The sequence below is a fragment of the Eumetopias jubatus genome, unplaced genomic scaffold (genome assembly GCF_037043125.1).
Source record: "Eumetopias jubatus isolate StellerSeaLion01/CBP00866 unplaced genomic scaffold, mEumJub1_p1.0 scaffold_6, whole genome shotgun sequence".
In the NCBI taxonomy this organism is placed as follows: domain Eukaryota; kingdom Metazoa; phylum Chordata; class Mammalia; order Carnivora; family Otariidae; genus Eumetopias; species Eumetopias jubatus.
In genome coordinates, this window is record NW_028274812.1 from 99,217,176 (window position 1) to 99,236,560 (window position 19,385).

At 41.8% G+C, this 19,385-nt stretch overlaps 1 protein-coding gene across 1 annotated transcript in view; it reads left to right on the top strand.

Annotated features, from left to right (window-relative positions):
• Positions 1-19,385, top strand: part of PKHD1 (PKHD1 ciliary IPT domain containing fibrocystin/polyductin) — a 465,684-nt gene that overhangs the window by 92,541 nt on the left and 353,758 nt on the right. The window lies entirely within an intron of this gene.

Sequence of the window (19,385 nt, forward strand, 5' to 3'; positions counted from 1 at the left end):
TTATTTCTTCATGAAATAAATGGCCCTCAATTTAACCATGCCCTTCTGGAAGGTTTCAAAATCACTCAGCCATCCTCAGGTGGTGGGACGGCGATGTCTGCTGGTCCATCCGGCTCATCTGTTCTGTGGAGGGCAGAGTGGAAGCTTTGGCTTTTGAGGGGATTATGTGAAAATCAGAACTGTAAAGCACTGCTGGGACTCTTTACCTTAATTTATCCGTTTTGACATCATCTAAACCACTCCTCCCAGTGGCTCCCCGAAGAATGTGCTCTTCAAAGTCCCCCCTGAGAGATTCCACAGCCTCCCCAGGAAATTTTCGAGAATTGAAATCAGAGGCTGAGGGCTCTTTGGAAATATATCAGATAGTCTTTTACAACTCTCTGGGCTTCCTGTGATACACAGATAAAAAATAATATTTATTGAGCACCTACTCCCTTAGGTGCCTTTTTCATTATGAAAGCAATTCTCAGTTTTCCTCTTTTTGTCTCCTTTATTTGGAACAAACATTTATGGAGTGCCTATTATGTGCCACACACTACACGAGATTCTCCAGTGAATGTTGCTTCATTCAGTCAAAACTTCCCAATACCAAACTATACTTCCTGGGTGTGTAGGCATGGTTTTCTTTCTTTCTTTCTTTCTTTCTTTCTTTCTTTCTTTCTTTCTTTCTTTCTTTCTTTCTTTCTTTCTTTCTTTCTTTCTTTCTTTCTTTCTCTCTCTCTCTCTCTCTCTCTCTCTCTCTCTCTCTCTTTCTTCTTTCTTTCTTTCTTTCTCTTTTTGAATAATTTCAGACTAGTGTCAAAAATGTATGCAATTACAAATAATATAACTTTTCTGTTCTTCCTTAACTCTTCCTTGTCTGCCTCCTGCCCGGCGCCCCCAGGGCCTCTCTGACCTCACCTCCCCAGGCTCCTCACACCCCTTCACCTTCCCTTCAGGGAAGACTGCACCAGCCTGTCACTTCTGGCTTCCTTGGGTCCCCCGAATATGCCTTTTCCTTTCAGTCCATTGCCCATTTTATCATCTCCGGGACTACAGTCCTCGGATCATAGACTCCCCCTCTCTCCTGTGCTCCTTTCTTGCAGTTGGCTCTCGGTGACGTCTCAAATGTTGATCACAGGGCCACGGGTCTGCTGAGCTGCGTTGTGTATCAGTGTTGTACTGTGGAATGAGAGCTGTGGGACACTGAGCAATCTCTATGTCTTCCTGGGCCTCAGTCTCTGTCTGGGCAATGATGTGAGTTGTTGGGATGCTCATGGGAGCAATGGCAGTGAAAAGAAAGGAGAGACAGGTTGCACGGTGCTGAAGAGAGGGCTTTGGAGCTGGACTGTGGGGACTTGAACCTATCACTTGCTACCTGGCAGGCTTCAGACAAGTTACTTAACCCCTCTGTGCTTCAGTTTTCTCATCTGTAAAGTGGGGATAATAATAGTACCCACCTGATAGGATTGGTTGGATGCTGGTATCCTGACATGTGAGCCACTGAAACTGCTCCTCCCGCTGAGTGGATGCCCACAGTTAGCCATCACTAGTGGTGTTAGTCCACTAATAGTAGTGCTAGGAAAGGATACGGCATGATTTCTCGGGGGCGCTTGTGCTTTGACCACATTGTTTTGCTCTTAGATTTCATTTAAATTTTCATCATCTCAAAGAATAATTTTGATTTTTTTCCCCCAGAGGCTTAAATGCCTCAGTCTTCTTTAAATATTTGTGCAGCATGTATTTATTGAGTTGCAGCCATTGTCAGGGTTCTCTGCCATGCTCTGAAGGAGATTTAAAAAAGTAACATGGAAAGAGACCCTTTGAGGGGCTAATAAGGAAGAGAGGCCATATAGGAAGTAGGTAAGGTTTGAAGAATGACACATAGAGTTAATTCATCACAGTTGGAGGAGAGGTTGTACACCCTCTAGACAAGCCCCTTCATTCAAGAGCTGAGTTAACTGAGGTCCTTAAAGGGAGGTGACCTGACAAAGGTCACACATCTAGTAATTTGGCATGATAAGCCTGCGTGACCATCAATCACATGGGGGAAGTAAGCCATTCAATCTTTAGGAACCAGAAGGGCATGTCTGTCAAAATCTACTAGGCTAAGTGCCAGTGTCTAGGAGACTCCAGTCCTGGGATGTCTGGTTACCCTATAGATGTTGGGATGTCTGGTTTCCCTGCTCAGATGTGGGGGTGACCTGTCACTTGTGTTGGCATACACAATTGCCTTATCTGGATGTGGATCTGGGGAAAACCAGTGCTGACAGGTGCTTACCCAGGACTAGAATTCAGGTCTCCAGCTCTAAGTACTAGGTGAGAACCTTGGAACAGACGTTCCATAGAATGTTAATAAATATTTTGTGATAAAAGTGTTCCAAGGTCAAATACATTTGTAAAAACTGGGCTAAACAAATATATATATATATATTTTATAGATAAAAATATATACATATATATTTTTTTAACCAAGGGACATTTGAGAACATTCCACATGTGAGAACATAATGGGAATTTCCAAGAGAGAGCTTTTGTGTGGAGTATTATCCAAACTTGTTTGTTCATGGAACACTTTATTTTCAGAATTGAGGTTCCTATCTGTCCTGCTGTTCTCACTTTGGGAAATGTTGCTCATGCCATGCTCTTCCCCTACCATCAAGTGTGGGATCAGAAGTGGGAAAGATTATTTCCAGGTGGGTCAGCTGTCTAGGTCGGCTGAAGTAGGTGGCATTTGTATCTTGCCTTCAAGAATGGGCAGGGTTGAGGCATTCGGGGTTGCGGAGAAGAGGTGGAGGAACCACTATGGACAAGTCACTGAGGCAAGAGCCCATGGGAATAGTGAAAAGAACATGACGTGTGTGAAGGGGACTAGTGAGTTCTAGGTTTGGGAAGGTAGGCTGGGCTGGGGGGTGGCAAGTTAAGGGTTTGACCCTTGAATTCATCAGGTGATGGATCATCTTCGAGGAGGCCCCGCAGGATCACAGGTGTGCTTCAGTCACACTGATCTGGTTGCTGAGTGTGGGATGCCCTGGGGGAATCTAGGGGAGGCAGAACAGAGATACCTGAACTAGGGAAATGATGGAGAGAATGGAGAGGACGAACACACACAATAATTCGCACTTGATAATTTGTGTTAGTCAAAGCGTTCAAAGATATGGAAAATCAAATGGTGCAGGTAGAAAATGACATGCTGACTTTCCAAAATGATCTTTGCAAATTTTTGAACTAGATAGATAGATAGATAGATAGATAGATAGATAGACAGATAGATAGATAGATCTCTCTCCATGCTCACGACTCCCAAATTGTAATCTCCATCCCAGAGCTCTTCTGAACTTTAAATTCCCGAACCTTAAGGCCTACTGATATCTTCATTTGGATATGGAAGTGGCATCTCAAGTCTAGCAGGTTCTAAGTTGAACTCCTGATCGCTGCTGCTTGTCCCTGCTGTCGCCCATCCCCCACCGTCCTGGACCGAGCTGGTGTCAGCTCTTGCTTTTCAGTTGCTCAGGCCATGGAGGTATCCTTGATCCTCTGAATTCTCTATCAAATCCATCAGGAAATTATGTTGGCTGTGCCTTTGTAGCAAGTTAGCTATCATCATCACTATCACATTTTGCTGAGGGTTACAAGGCTTACCCAATGGGTCCCCTGCTTCCACCCTTGCCTCCCTTCAGTCTATATTAATGGGGCCCTAATGATCATTTCAAAATATGTCAGATGATTTCACTCTTCTCAAAAACTTTCCAGTGGCTCCCAAATTCTCTTGCAATTAAAAGTCAAGTCCTGATATTGACCTAATGGGCCATTCTCTGCACCAACCCCCTCCTCCAATTCCTCTCTGCCTTCACCACTGACTTTTGTCACCTTTGTCTGCTCTATTCCAAGCCCACTGGCTCCTTGCAGTTTCTGGACCGTGCCAGGCTTGCTTCCACACTGAAATCTTTGCATTTACTGTTCCTTCTGCTTGAATACTCTTCCTCCTCCTTTTTTTAAGTACCACCTTTCACTTTTAACTTTTTGCTGAGGAGTTACTTCCTCATTGAGGTCGACGCTTACCATTCTATTTAAAACTGCAACCCAGGGCTGCTCACCCCATATATCATGCTTGCAATTGCCCTTACTCTATTCTGTTTTCCCACAGTCCTTACCACCTGCCAATATACTACATATGTTACTAATTTATTATGTTTATTATTTAGTGTCTGGCTTATCTTGCTAGAATATGACCTCCAAGAAGGCAGAAACATTTGCCTGCTCTGTTCACTGGTATATCCCAAGTAGCTAGAACAGAGACTGAATCAACTGTACTAATGAACAATATAGAAATGCAAACGAGGATAGTTAAAAGAAGCCAAATCACATGTTGCTTCTCTAATCCTATCCTCTGAAGATTATATCTGAAAGGAAACACATACAAACACATACACCACAGGTATATACACATACATTTGCACACAAACATGTTATTGTGTTATTTGTATTATTCTTCAACTTTTTTAAAAAAAATCTAATGGCACTCTAGTATATAAGCTCCTTGAATAGAAGAACTTTATCACTGCTGTTTCCAAATGCTTAGAACTATGCCTAGTACACAGCAGATCTCATTAACAATTATGGGATGGATGAATAGATTTATAAATGAATGAATACATCATGGTTTTCTTTTCATTTTAGCTCAGGTACATTTTTCTTTTCTTCAGGAGACATTGATTCCAACTACTATGTATCACTGTGATACATTGAAACAAGAGAAAGTATATTAGAACGAAGAATCTGAAAGAATGGGTGCTATAAGACAACCTGTGGGTTTGAGGGATTTCTGAAGGACAAATTGGGTTGGATGCGTAAAGAAACCAGAGATGAATAAACACAAACCAAAGTAAGTTTAGAGAGAGAACTGATAGAATACAGCTATACTCTTCTATGGAGCTCTGGGAAAATTCCAAGCTTGAGTCAGGGCAGACATTGAGTCAGGGTAATTAACGAAAGGATTGCTTGTGCGAATTGCTGGGTTGACATTTCTTTTTTTTTTAAAAAGTTTTTTTTATTAATATATAATGTATTATTTGTTTCAGGGGTACAGGTCTGTGATTCTTCAGTCTTATATAACTCACGTAGCACATACCCTTCCCAATGTCCATCACCCAGCCTCCCCATCCATCCCTCCCCCCGCCACTCCAGCAATCCTCAGTCTGTTTACCGAGATTAAGAGTCTCTTATGGTTTGTCTCCCTCTATGGTTTCGTGGGTTGACATTTCTTCTCTCTCTCTCTCTTTCTCTCTCTCACTCCCTCTCTCCCTCCCTTTTCCCCTCTCCTCCCCTTTCCCCCTCCCTCCTCCCCCCTCCCTCTCTCCCTTTGTACAGGAAACGGTTGGATCTGTGGCTCTCAAGGTGAAGTCTTAAGAGTAGCTCATAAAAAAAAGAGGAATTATTTGTTTGGGAGCAGGAGATAGGTTTGGTCTACTGTGGATGTTAGGACAGCTCTCAAACTCAGTTAAATCCATGCAGCTCTGAAACTCTCTGGAAGGGGGGAGGGGCAGGAGCACAACATTCTCTCCATTTTTGCCTCCAAGGAATTCCTTTACGTTCACTTGACTCATCCAGATGTTTTACCCAGCAATTTCAGTTGTGATAACCCAAGAGGTTTCTCTGAACATCTGATCTGCCATGTCAGGGGAAAAACAAGTCTGAAAACAGTGCTGTTAACGTTATCTGGGAAATGATTTTAAACCTGGAATCCTACATGCAGTACTATTTGGAGTAAGAACAAAGTAAAGACATGGTGATATGGGATACGGGAAACAGTGATGAACCAATAGCCCCCCAAACAGCAAAAAACATAAAAATCATTGAAAATGTGGCTGTGAAGCTTAATATAGCTAAGAATGGATTTTTAACCAGAGTTGGGGACCTGTTTCATGTAGGTATAATAAAAGGAGAACAAGAAACAGAGGCATAAGTCTCTTCTTTGATAAAATGAGAAGACATTTATAACACAAACACAAGTATTATATGAAGATGAAAAGTAAGAGAGGTGCGAATGATTTAGTGGGGTGGGGTGGAGGCAAGTCAAAATTAAGTTCCTGCAAAGGGAAATTTAGATAAAAAGCAAGGCAGTTTGCCCCAAAGAACCCTAAAGAAGCTTTAGATTTAGAGAAATACAACTACCAGGAAATAGGTCTGAGGCAGGGTGCTAAAAGTTATGTGTGTGGGGGGTTATTTGAAATCCCCTATAAAGAGTGTCTAAATCCCTAGGACACTGCTCCTGACTGACCCAACCAGACATCTCTTCCTACCTCTCCCTCCAGGATGCAGAGGCAAAATTTGTGGACAAATTGAATTTGTAAGATATTAGTGAGGCACTTGATGCCAAACACAGGGAGATGGGGATGGAGGCTGGTACTGAAATCTGGCAGATGAATGGGAAGTCTGCCCGCTTGTTAGAGAGAGGTCAACCTCCTCTGATCCTGCTAAGTTCTTTCCTCTGCCCAGCTCAGAATCCTGGCAACCCAAGTTCTCCTCCTTCTAGAAAGGAGACAAAGATCCTTCTTTGGAGAGATTAAATCACAGTAAGGACCCACAGATTTTGACATTAGGAAGCGTCATGAAGTCCTGCTTGCACAGATCATCCACTTAGATTTTTAGTGCCTTGCTTTTAAATGTGAATGTGTGGGCTTCTGGTTTTGGCCATGAGAGAATAATGAGTTTTAGACTACCCTCCTGCCATACGCAACTATGTTAACTAGTCAAAACGTATCAGATAATAGCACAAGGCTGTGATCCTTGAGAGAAGGGGAACACACCAGGAGAGTGGCATTCTGCCTGGGAGCACAACTGCAGACCATGCACTGGGAAACAGAACCCAAGCAGAGAGAAGAGAGAAGCAGTTTCACCAGCAGGAGCCATCCAAGATTGGAGTTCAGGGCTGCTTATGTAGGGAGCTGGTATGGAAAAGGAGGTAGAAGTAGGATGGATAGAAAAATATTTAATGAAATAATGGCCCCAAATTTTCCACCTTTGATGAAAATTACAAACCCACAAATCTAAGATTAATGAATCCAAACCAGAGGAAACATAATGAGCGAGATCCATTATTGGAATTCTCAATAATGTTAAAATGTTAGTTCTTCCAGTTAAGTTCTATGCTCTAAATTAATATTAAGAGTCAGTTCAATTCCAGTAACATCCCAACAGCTCCCTCCCTCCCTGCCTGCCTGCCTGCCTTCCTTCCTTCCTTCCTTCCTTCCATCCTTCCTTTCTTCCTTTTTTGGGGGGGTAGAAATTTCTAGGCTGATTTAAAAATTTTATGGAAACACAATGAATAGCCAAAACTGCCTTGAAAAAGAACAAATTTTGAGGACTTAACACTGCCTGATTTCAAGTCTTACCAGAAAGCTCTGATAATTTATTGGAGCTTTATGATCTCATTTGAAAGAAGGGTTCTATTGCTAAATGTATGTTTGAAAGTTCTTGCCACAGCATCATGAAACCCAGGAGAGGGGAAGGATTGAAGGACAGTGCGATGAGGTGTACCAAAAATAACATGATCAGGAGATCCTTTGTAATATTTGAGGCTGTAATATGGTATTGGTGGGGAGAAAACCCAGATTTTGGAGGGTTAGGGAGTGGCAAGTAAATGCAAGCAGGATGTACATTACAAGCAGGAAGAGAAAAGAAGGATGCAGATGAGTATTATGGCTGGGCAGCACCTTCCTCATGCCCAGACTCATCGTCACTAGTGCTAGAGATGGTTTCTTCCATTAAAGGTGCTTGGATTAAAGCTGTGTCTTCAAGTGTGTTATTCAACTCGACAAGACCAAGACTCTACAGGGTTCTCACCACATCCATTCATCTAGTGACCACAGAATAGCTCCTACACAACCCTGACGTCAAGTGGCCAAATCACCACCATCTTTTGGGAAATACTTATATTTTTAAATTTACCTGGGATCTTCAGTGCACACTTCCCTCAGGCAGATTGTATTTTCCTTAAAATTAAAGAATTTTCCTCTTGGGAAATCCACTAGTACCGTCTCAGGAGTTTATCTTTTTAAACTATTTAAATTATGTGTATTTATTAAAATTTCTTTTCTCCCAGCTAGACCCTAAATTCTCTGAGAGTGGGATCCATATTTGATTCCTTTTTGATGGACAGATGGATGAAGGTATATATCTGCACTGGATTATTATTTAAAAAGCAAAATCACATTGCTTAATTTAATCTTTACTTTTTGTTGAAGGGGATTCTCCTAGAAGATTAGTGTAATACAGCAATGTGCCAGATTTTACATTTTAAAAATAATGTATATAGCGAGATAGAGGCTAATTTGAAATGACTTCCCATTCCCGTATTGGTTGTTTTCCGCCTAGTACTGAAACACAAAAATACTTTTCTGCTGTTGTTTCTTCTTCTCTCCTCCCCTTTTGATTTTCCTTCCCTATTTTTTCTTTCCTTGTCTTACTTTTTTCTTCTCCTCTCCTCTGCCTCCTGTTCTCTCCTTCCCCTTCCCTCCCCTCCTTTCCTTCTCCTCTTCTCTTCTTATTCTTCTCCTTCCTTTCAAAGCCCTTTTTATTCCTTGTTTATCCTCAGACCTGTGTGCCTGTGGAGGTAGGTGCTACTGAAAGCAAGGCTGAGCTGGTTGTTAGGCCAGACACCTAAGATGTAGGGACTCAACCATTCATCTCTGACCCGGAGGAAACTTACAGAATCCCTTGTGCCTGTGGTTTCTCTGTGAAGTGAGGCCTCTGAGGTATACTGGTTACCTGTTGTGAGGGCAGGGTGAGTTGGGAAGGCAGGTGGCTTCACATCTGAAAGGGACTTTCCCTCCTTAGGATGATTAGGCAGATAGCAGAGATAAATTGGATACATGATGAACAGGACCCCTGCGACCTGGCTTGTAGTTCTAGAGATGTCCTATCTGATTCTGAGTGTGTGGCAAGTCACTTACCTTTTCAGTTGATTAAAGTTAGTACTACCTGACTTCCAGGTTGTGGAGAGAGGAAAACAATTCATATAAAAGGGTAATAATAGGAGGAAACTAAGAACTCAAGATGATCTTGAGCTCTGAATAAAAACTGGACTTGAGGCTGAGCCTCCTACTTACTTATTATATAACATTGGGCAAATTTTTTAATTTCAGTCTGTTAAGTCCTACCTCATACATGTAGAGCACTTAGTGCAGTGTTTCTTCATAGGAAGCCTCCATAATGTGCTGGATATTACCACCTCTGCTTAAATACAGAGCAGGACTCTGCAGTTCAGAAAGATAGTGAGTGTGTGAGTGTTCTGCACACTGTGATGAATGGGTAAGCTCTTATAATTTATGGCATTGTTTATTGTGGTGTTGTCATAACCAGAAGTGGCTATATAAAAGGGGACTTGCCACTTTTTTGAGCCCAAGATTTGAAGGCTTCTTTCTCTTGCTCTTTTTTTTTTTTTTAAGATTTTATTTATTTATTTGAGAGAGAGAGAGCACATGAGAAAGGGGAGGATCAGAGGAAGAAGTAGACTCCCAGCTGAGCAGGGACCCCCCCCCCCCCCGATGCAGGACTTGATCCTGGGTCTCCAGGATCATGACCTGAGCCGAAGGCAGTCGCTTAACCAACTGAGCCACCCAGGCGCCCCTCTCTTGCTCTTTCTTTAAGAAGAGGGAATTCAGGCAATGTTTAGCCTGAATGCAGGCTTAAATTCATCTGAACAAATTAATTTTGCCTCTCTGTTTCTCAGGGACTCTTGTATTAAATGAGTTCATGACATCCTCCTGTTCCTTTCCCACCAAGGTATTTTAACAACAAATGAGGTTATGGTTTCAAAGACTATCACATTTTGGCCAAACAAAGTCCTTATCATTCTTAGGCATTATAATATCACTGAGTAATTATTATACTACCATACAGGAGTTTGAATCATCTTAGGTAAATTTGTTCTTAACTTTTATCTTAAAATAATAGTTTCTATTCTCACTGGAAAACAGTGAGCTTTATTAGCCCGGTGAAAATGACTCTATTAATGACAGGCAGAGGGCAGTCCCACTGGGACATGACATGATTATTTCCTTCTAAAGTACAGCTTCGTAAATGGAAACTGTTCTGGTCTAAATAAATACTGTGCGGAATTTTCTCAGGAAACCTAATATTGTGAAAAAATACATGGGCTCATTTTGGGTCTGATTATGGGAATGTAATGATCGGATTTCTTCTGAGCCTTTCCAAATATGAGACTTCAGCTAGCCTGCAGATAGGTGTAGGTGCTAAGAAATTGCTTTGGGTGGTCGGATGGCCCCATAATAGGGTTCTTTAGATACTATAGGGGCATTGGGACTTGGTGAATGAAGAACCAGAAGTGTTCAAGTTAGTCTGTTTGCTGACTCATTGGTGACCTGGGACAACTTAGTTTTCTAATCTCGTGTCTCAGTTTCCCCATCTGTGACATGGGTGGATTATATGGAAGCCCTTAGCCCTTAGTGAGAACTGTGATATATGAATATGTTACATTATCAGTGTATTGAATCCTTCTTCTGAGAGAAAAGCTTGCTTTTTCAGAGGTTTATTAGTTCATTTCCTGGAGACATTATCGTGACTCATCATCTTCCTGAACCCGATGAGGAAGAAAGGGGACACCCAACTATGAGTAGGCTCCCTTCCCAAACATGAAGGGTCTCAGATAGTAGTTGAATGGATTTCAGAAATTAAATGTAGATTAGTTGTGTGTGTGTGTGTGTGTGTGTGTGTGTGTGTGTGGTGGTAAATGATGTGGTGGTGTTTGTGTTGGTGGAAGTAACAATATGAGTTTCATAAGTGTTTGGACATGTGGTTTCTTACTAAGCATGGTAAACATTTTTTTAATTTTGCTAAAAGCTATGAAATGTTATCAGTTTTGTGTCTAATATATATAGCATTTCTATATGAAACAGCAAATAATCATCCCAGTCTTGAAATACAATAGGCAACTCAGTTAATTTGGAAAACTGGGCTTTTCCACTCAGTGATGTCCTCTTGGAAATCTTGTTTGCTCAGCCATTCATGTTCTTCTTCAAGGTCCTTGCTGTTAATGCCATGACTCTGAGGTCTGCTCCTTCTTTGAAGAGCCACACAGTACTGCCTCTAAAATGCATGTCTTTAGGAGAGGCGTGTGGAGAGCCTTGTCTAGCTAGCTATAATACCAGCTGGAGCCCTGAGGGGGAAGAAATTTGAGTGAAAGTGATAGGAAGGAAATCTCATTTTATTTATTTATTTATTTATTTATTTATTTATTTATTTATAACAAGATTTTATTTATTTATTTGACAGAGAGAGACACAGCGAGAGAGGGAACACAAGCAGGGAGAGTGGGAGAGGGAGAAGCAGGCTTCCCGCGGAGCAGAGAGCCCGATGTGGGGCTCGATCCCAGGACCCCTGGATCATGACCTGAGCCGAAGGCAGACGCTTAACGACTGAGCCACCCAGACGCCCCAGGAAATCTCATTTTAGATGAGGGAGAATGTGGTTATTCAAACACTGAGAGTGTCATGGAAGCTGACTTCATCAGCTGAACATCCAGCTTGGAGAGAAAGAACTCCTGCCTCTCAGGGGCTTGCTTTAGAGGTGGAGAGAAGGGGGACCAGAAGGAGAGAAGCAGGGGTGTTGTGTAGAATTAAGAGTACTGACCTGCTTTTTGATAAAAACTGTTATGCAGGTGGAGATCTTCTTTATGGCATTGTCATTTGTAGGAGTTGATTGATGTTAACTTGTTTTTGGGTCTATGAAATGGTTGTCTCAGGCATAGGCTTTCCTGCATAAATTTGGATTTTCTGCTTCTTTTTCTACTGGTTCATTTCAGCTTTGAGGGGATTGAACTAATGTCATTGGGCAGATCAATGGAGGGTACATATGCCCTACTCCACTTAATAGTTTATTCGGTTACTGTTGTCCTGCCATCTTCATGGATTGCTTTGGCCCCTGGTAGGGCAGTTAGGATCTCTTTTGGCCCTTTGTTGGTGGCTAAAGTTTGTTGATGAAGGCTACTGGTGGGGTATGGTGAAGGTGTATCTGACCCCAACATGGTTCAAGTTCTCCCTCTGTCTCCCTTTCTCTATGGAACCATCATAAATGCAAGTCAAGGGAAAAATATGTGGATGAGGGAAGCTTTTCCATAAAATATACACCAGGAGATCACCTCAGCTTTACTAAAATGAGGGAAATGTGTCCTTTGTAAAGGAGGAAGGAAGGAATTGTGTAGAATCAGCCATTTAATGAAAGAATAAGTTGCTCGTAGGAGCTTATACATTAAAAAACATCAAAAATGAAAAACAGGAAAGGCATGTCTTAATTCTGTTGATTTGCCAAAGGAACTTCTGGCCTTTCTAGGATATGATAATCACTGTACTAGTTTCTTCAGGTTCTCTTTTTGATGGGAGATGCAGATATAACTCAGAAGGAATCAATGTGAAGTGTTTCCTTACTTCCAATTAAGTGCTGGGAACCTCCTACGATTAATAATTTGAGTGGTTTTCCAGAACTGTCTCTCCTTTTTTTTAAAAAATTTTTTATTGTTATGTTAATCATCATACATTACATCATTAGTTTTTGATGTAGTGTTCCATGATTCATTGTTTGTGCATAACACCCAGTGCCCCACGCAGAATGTGCCCTCTTTAATACCCATCACCAGGCCAACCCATTCCCCCACCCCCTCCCCTCCAGAACCCTCAGTTTGTTTTTCAGAGTCCATCGTCTCTCATGGTTCGTCTCCCCCTCTGACTTACTCCCCTTCATTCTTCCCCTCCTGCTATCTTCTTCTTTTTCTTTTTTCTTAACATATGTTGCATTATTTGTTTCAGAGGTACAGATCTGTGATTCAACAGTCTTGCACAATTCACAGCGCTCACCATAGCACATACCCTCCCCAATGTCTATCACCCAGCCACCCCATCCCTCCCACCCCCCACCACTCCAGCAACCCTCAGTTTATTCCTGAGATTAAGAATTCCTCATATCAGTGAGGTCATATGATACATGTCTTTCTCTGATTGACTTATTTCACTCAGCATAACACCCTCCAGTTCCATCCACGTTGTTGCAAATGGCAAGATCTCATTCCTTTTGATGGCTGCATAATATTCCATTGTGTATATATACCACCTCTTCTTTATCCATTCATCTGTCGATGGACATCTTGGCTCTTGTGGACATTGCTGCTATAAACACTGGGGTGCACGTACCCCTTCGGATCCCTACATTTGTATCTTTGGGGTAAATACCCAGTAGTGCAATTGCTGGATCGTATGGTAGCTCTATCTTCAACTGTTTGAGGAACCTCCATACTGTTTTCCAGAGTGGCTGCACCAGCTTGCATTCCCACCAACAGTGTAGGAGGGTTCCCCTTTCTCCGCATCCCCGCCAACATCTGTTGTTTCCTGACTTGTTAATTTTAGCCATTCTGACTGGTGTGAGGTGGTATCTCATTGAGGTTTGGATTTGGATTTCCCTGATGCCGAGCGATGTGGAGCACTTTTTCATGTGCCCATTGGCCATTTGGATGTGTTCTTTGGAAAAATGTCTGTTCATGTCTTCTGCCCATTTCTTGATTGGATTATTTGTTCTTTGGGTGTTGAGTTTGATAAGTTCTTTATAGATTTTGGATACTAGCCCTTTATCTGATATGTCATTTGCAAATATCTTCTCCCATTCTGTCGGTTGTCTTTTGGTTTTGTGGACTAGAACTGTCTCTCTTTTAATCAAGAGAATGAATCACAGTTCTGCATTTAGTCTCCTCTGTGATAACCATCTCTAATATCCTGTCCTCAACTATTTTGAGCACAAGGAAGCTTTGCACTTTCCCACCCTTTTAAGGTCTGAAGGGCCCTGTGAGTTGCTTAGATTGTCGGTAGAGGCATTTCATTTCTAGGGCTTGACTCTCCAGCCCTCTCTTTTCCTTTGCCATGATGACCAAATGGCTCAGAGCACGGGCTCGACAACTTATAGAGGACAGTTGTTTTACCCTGGAGAGTTGCTAACATTGAAGTGGACTTTGTGTGAGCAAGAAATAAACACTATTGCATTGTGTCCGGCTGGATTTGAGACCATTGAGACATCTAGTCGCCCTAGATGGTGACTAATGACATCATCTTTTACCTTTAGCCTTGTGGCTTACTCACAGCCTTTCACATGGTGTCCTTAATTCTTCTCTCTGACCACATGGAATCATGACCTGGTTCATGTTAGTGGCAGGTGTGACAAACTGGACTATGAGATGACAGGTATGATGGACTGACAGGATTTAGAGGGGTAAAACCAGCTTTTTTCTATATTCTTGTTTCCCACTTTTCTCCCCTTTCACTGGTGGTGTGCTTCCGTCCTCACTCATGGTTCCTATCCACTGAAGATCGTGGGATTTTCTCATGCTGAGAAATGAATCACTTTCTTGGGTAGTGTTGTTGCAAACTTGGGGAGTTTGTGGGGCAATATGGCTATACATATATATATATACACCACATCTTTATCCATTCATCTGTCGATGGACGTCTGGGCTCTTTCCATAGTTTGCCTATTGTGGACATTGCTGCTATAAACATTGGGGTGCACCTACCCCTTTGAATCACTATGTTTGTTTTCTTTGGATAAATACCCAGTAGTGCAATTGCTGGGTCATAGGGTAGTTATATTTTTAACTCTTTGCAGAACCTCCATACTGTTCTCCAGAGTGGTTGCACCAGCTTGCATTCCCACCAACAGTGTAGGAGGGTTCCCCTTTCTCCGCATCCTCGCCAACGTCTTTTCCTGACTTGTTAATTTTAGCCATTCTCACTGGTGTGAGGTGGTATGTCTTTGTGGTTTTGATTTGTATTTCCCTGATGCCGAGTAATGTGGAGCATTTTCTCATGTGTCAGCCATTTGTATGTTTTCTTTGGAGAAATGTCTGTTCATGTCTTCTGCCCATATCTTGACAGGATTTTTTGTTTTTTTGGGTGTTGAATTTGATAAGTTCTTTATAGATTTTGGATGCTAGCCCTTTATCTAATATATCATCTTTGAATATCTTCTCTCATTCTGTAGGTTGCCTTTTAGTTTTGATGATTGTTTCCTTTGCTGTGCAAAAGCTTTTTATCCTGATGAAGTCCCAATAGTTCATTTTTGCTTTTGTTTCCCTTCCCTCTGGAGATGTGTCTAGCAAGAAATTGCTGCGGCCAAGGACACAGAGGTTGCTGCCTGTGGTTTGATGAGTTCCTGTCTCACATTTAGGTTTTTCATCCATTTTGAATTTATTTTTGTGTATGGTGTAAGAAAGTGGTCCAGTTTCATTCTTCTGCATGTGGCTGTCCAATTTTCCCAACATTATTTGTGTAAGAGACTGTCCTTTTTCCATTGGATATTCTTTCTTGCTTTGTCAAAGTTTAGTTGACCATAGAGTTGAGGGTCCATTTCTGGGCTCTCTATTCTGTTCCACTGATCTATGTGTCTGTTTTTGTGCCAGTACCATGCTGTCTTGAAGATTACAGCTTTGTAATACATCTTGACGTCTGGAATTGTGATGCCTCCAGCTTTGGTTTTCTTTTTCAATATTCCTTTGGCTATTCAGGGTCTTTTCTGGTTCCATAACTCATGTTCTCTTATTTGTCTCTTTAAATTTTACCTTTTTAAGGAAAATTTATTGTAAGGACTTCAATCACAAGGGAAGTAACACAACTCAAATGGACTTAAGTGATGAAGAGACTCACAGAATGGCTCACAGAATGGGAAAGCTCAGGAATCATAGGTATGGCTTGATCCAGCAGCTCAATGCTCACTACTGGATGGCCCTACTGACCAGAGGGTCAGATTCAACCTAAGGCTGCCTCTTCTGTGCCCACAAGATGGTTGCCAGCAGCTCCCAAGGCTATTTGGTCTCATCTATCTTCACGTTGCATGGGAATGAAAGGGTCTTTTATGGGTACAGTCTCAGAAGGAGGAAGCTGCTTTCCTAGAATCCACCCACAAATATCTCCTCATGAGTCATTGGTCCAAATTGAGTTACTTGGCCACACTGCCCTGTGCACAGGGAGATAGGCTTTGGTGGTTGTTTTTGGCCAACGAGTGTCCACAGTGGACCTTAAAGTAGACCTAATCCCACCCCAGCACCTGGGTAAGAATATTAGAGCAGTAATGCCTGGAAGGAAAATCTTGGGGTTGTTGATGAAGGGAAGCTGGAGAATGGAAATTGGGGGGATCAGCCAATGCTTGACTACAATGCTTGACTCACTTTTCTCTTAATGGCTCTAAACTAAGGCCTCTTCCTCTGGTCCTCCTCACTGATCCTTTTTGATAACTTAATGCATTGCTATTGCATGGCAATTTAATAGGTGTGAAAACAAAGCACCTCTTCTGTATAAGAGAATTGGCTCTAGAGGGTATTATGCTAAGCGAAATAAGTCAGCAAGAGAAAGACAAATATCATATGATTTTACTCATATGTGGAGTGAAAGAAACAAAACAGATGAACATAGGGGAAGGGAGGGAAAAATAAAATAAGACAAAATCAGAGAAGGAGACAAACCATAAGAGACTCTTAACTCTAGGATATAAACTGAGGGTTGCTGGAGGGGAGGCGGGTGGGGGGATGGGGGAACTGAGTGATGGGCATTAAGGAGGGCACTTGATGGAATGAGCCCTGGGTGTTCCATGCAACTGATGAATTACTGAACTCTACCTCTGAAACTGATAATACACTATATGTTAATTAATTGACTTTAAATAAAATAAAAAAAAATACCCAGCAAGATCTACCTATTAAAAAAACTGGTTCAATGAGAAGGAACCATAGAGTTGGTAAATCTCCCTTAGAATTCAGTAGAGTGTTTGCTTTTAACAAGCAAACAAATAAACAAGCAAACAAGAAAGCATAATGAGCACATAAAACACATATACCTTCAGTAGTGTGCAGGACCTCAAAATCTGTTATGGTTTACGGTGATGTGCAATCTTCCTGATTCAAAATGATGGTAGTTGTTTTTATGATGTACCAGCTCCTAAAGGTGGTGGTTCATCATTCAGTTCTCTAATAATAGAGAAAAGAGCCATCTAGGGAAAGAAATGGTCTGTTATAGTGTTTGCTTCTCGTAATGGGTCCTCCCAAACACTTTACAAATACTAATGAACTAAACCTCTCAGTGTCCCTATGCAATGAATATCTACTTATATGGAGTGAAGTTGACAGGGCCAACTGACTAAAGCCCCTGCATGAATGAATGTCAGAGCAAGGACCCTGACTCCTGGGCTCACAGCTCCAGTAGCAGTTACCCAAAGGCACTGCCATTCAACTTCTTTCCCTTCCCAGAGGGGAAAAGTATGCACAGCCAAGCAGAAGCACATATATTTTCTTCTGTTCCTGACTGGCACTGATTAATATGAGTTTGAAGGACACTACCTGATGATTTTACTCAGACACTGAATGAATGGAAGAATATGACCAGCAGGGAGGGCAAGGTACTCCTGCACCAAGAAAATGAAATCATTGGCCTTTAATCCTCTTCAAATAGCTCACTCCCGAAGTTCCAGTCAATGTATTATCCCTGTATGGGAGTTTTAGATGGTTACTGTGAGACATGACAGAAGACTGTGGAACTATGAAGGGCTTGGATGAAATTCTGTGTTTAACTTTGGAAGGGTTGTGTTAACTCTGCAGATGAATAAGATACAACCCCTACTTTGTGTATTGTACTGTTTGATAGGAGAGATATAAGAACCCAATAACTGGACTATGAGTTAAATGTCATAAATGTGATAATAAAGGTATTTTGCATTTTACTGAGGAAAATCACTGAAGGTCAAGAAATCATCTGGATGGAAAAATCTTCACCTAGAAATTCCCTGGAGTGGGTGGCATTATATCCAGGCCGACATTTATGAGGATTTTGTAAGGATAAGGGGAGGTAAGGAGCAAAGGTGTATACTAGTGAAAAGACAACTATTACAGAGTCCCCGAAGTGGGAACACATGGTTTATATATAAGTAATTATATTCGACTGGAATGTAAGGTTTGAAAGGAAGTAATGGGGAAGGGAGGGACTGGAAACAAAGGTTGGGAACCATGAATGGTCTTGATGTCAAACTAAGGAGCATGGATTTCCTCCAGGAGGAACTGTAGAGCTATTTGAGGCTTTATAAATTTCATAGTTACCACTTTGTCTCATGAAATATCCCTTAGAGATCATATCAGAGTCAGAATGCTAGTCTGGCTGAAGTGTGGCCTGACACCAGGTTAGTTCCAACACAGGTAACTGCTGTTCTCTTGGGGCTCAGATACAGGTAGATGAAAGTCAATCCTGAGACGAAGGTATGAGGAAATGAGACGTCTTAAAGCTGCAGCTGAGAGGGTTGAGGATGGGTATTTTGAAGGAAGTACAGAGAAATGCTGAATGAGAGGAAGCATAGGGACTCTCCTTGGTGTTCTGGATTCTTGGTAAGTTACAGAGAATGCTATGGTGATCTGAGAGTCTCTGGTCTGGTTCTCGCTTCTAGGTGTGGGTAATACCTACCTGTGAAATTATAGACAAGTCCTGAGGAAAACCTCAGTTTCCTCATCTGTAATGAGGAATGGGACTGAATCAGCATTTTCCAGTGTGAGTTCCGTGGACAATAAGCCATGAAGAATGTCCCATTGGAGAAAAAGGGTCTGTGGTCGAGTAAGTGTGGGAAATGCTGCAGACACCATTCCACTCTGGGAGTCGTGACGCTCAGTGACACGTTAGAGGCGTGGGGAGTCCTGCAGAAAGAGACGCAGTTTTACTCTGCTGAACTCGCCTTCCCCGGACATCTTTGGTCATGAGGATTTTATTTATTTATTTTTTCCATGCAACCCTATTGACTCCCTGTGGGAATTTCAAATTCGATCATTGTAAGGGAAAAATCTCGTCACATTCTCGGATTGTGGGTTAACCGCTGAGGGTTTCTAGGATTTTACAGATCCAAAGGATGTAATCTCTTCTACTCTGGTTGAGTGCATTTTCCTACCTATAATGTAGGACTTACCATCATCCCCCAATCAACTTTGTCCCAGAGTTGAGGCAAGAAGTTCTTTAAAAGTGTCTTTTAAAGTGCTTTGGGATCTTCTGACAAAGATCCCTGGTGGATTTGTCACGTGACTTCATTAGAAAGCCTGTATGCTAAGGAGCTATCAACTTCAACTTCCAGTTTGGAATCATCATATTTCTAACGTACTCTATTAACCAGGAAAGAGCCGAGGGATTATTTTTTTCTTCTTCTCTCTTTTGCATCTGTATATAATGTAATTAACCTAGCAAAAAAGACAGTGATTGCCTGTCCCACAGGACTTAATTAACTCCCAGCTTCATGGTGTGCCACAGAAATAATAAGAAAAGGAAAAGTTCGGGTGTTCCATACCTGTCCACTTCCACCTCTGGTGCATAATGAGATGTCAGGAGTGG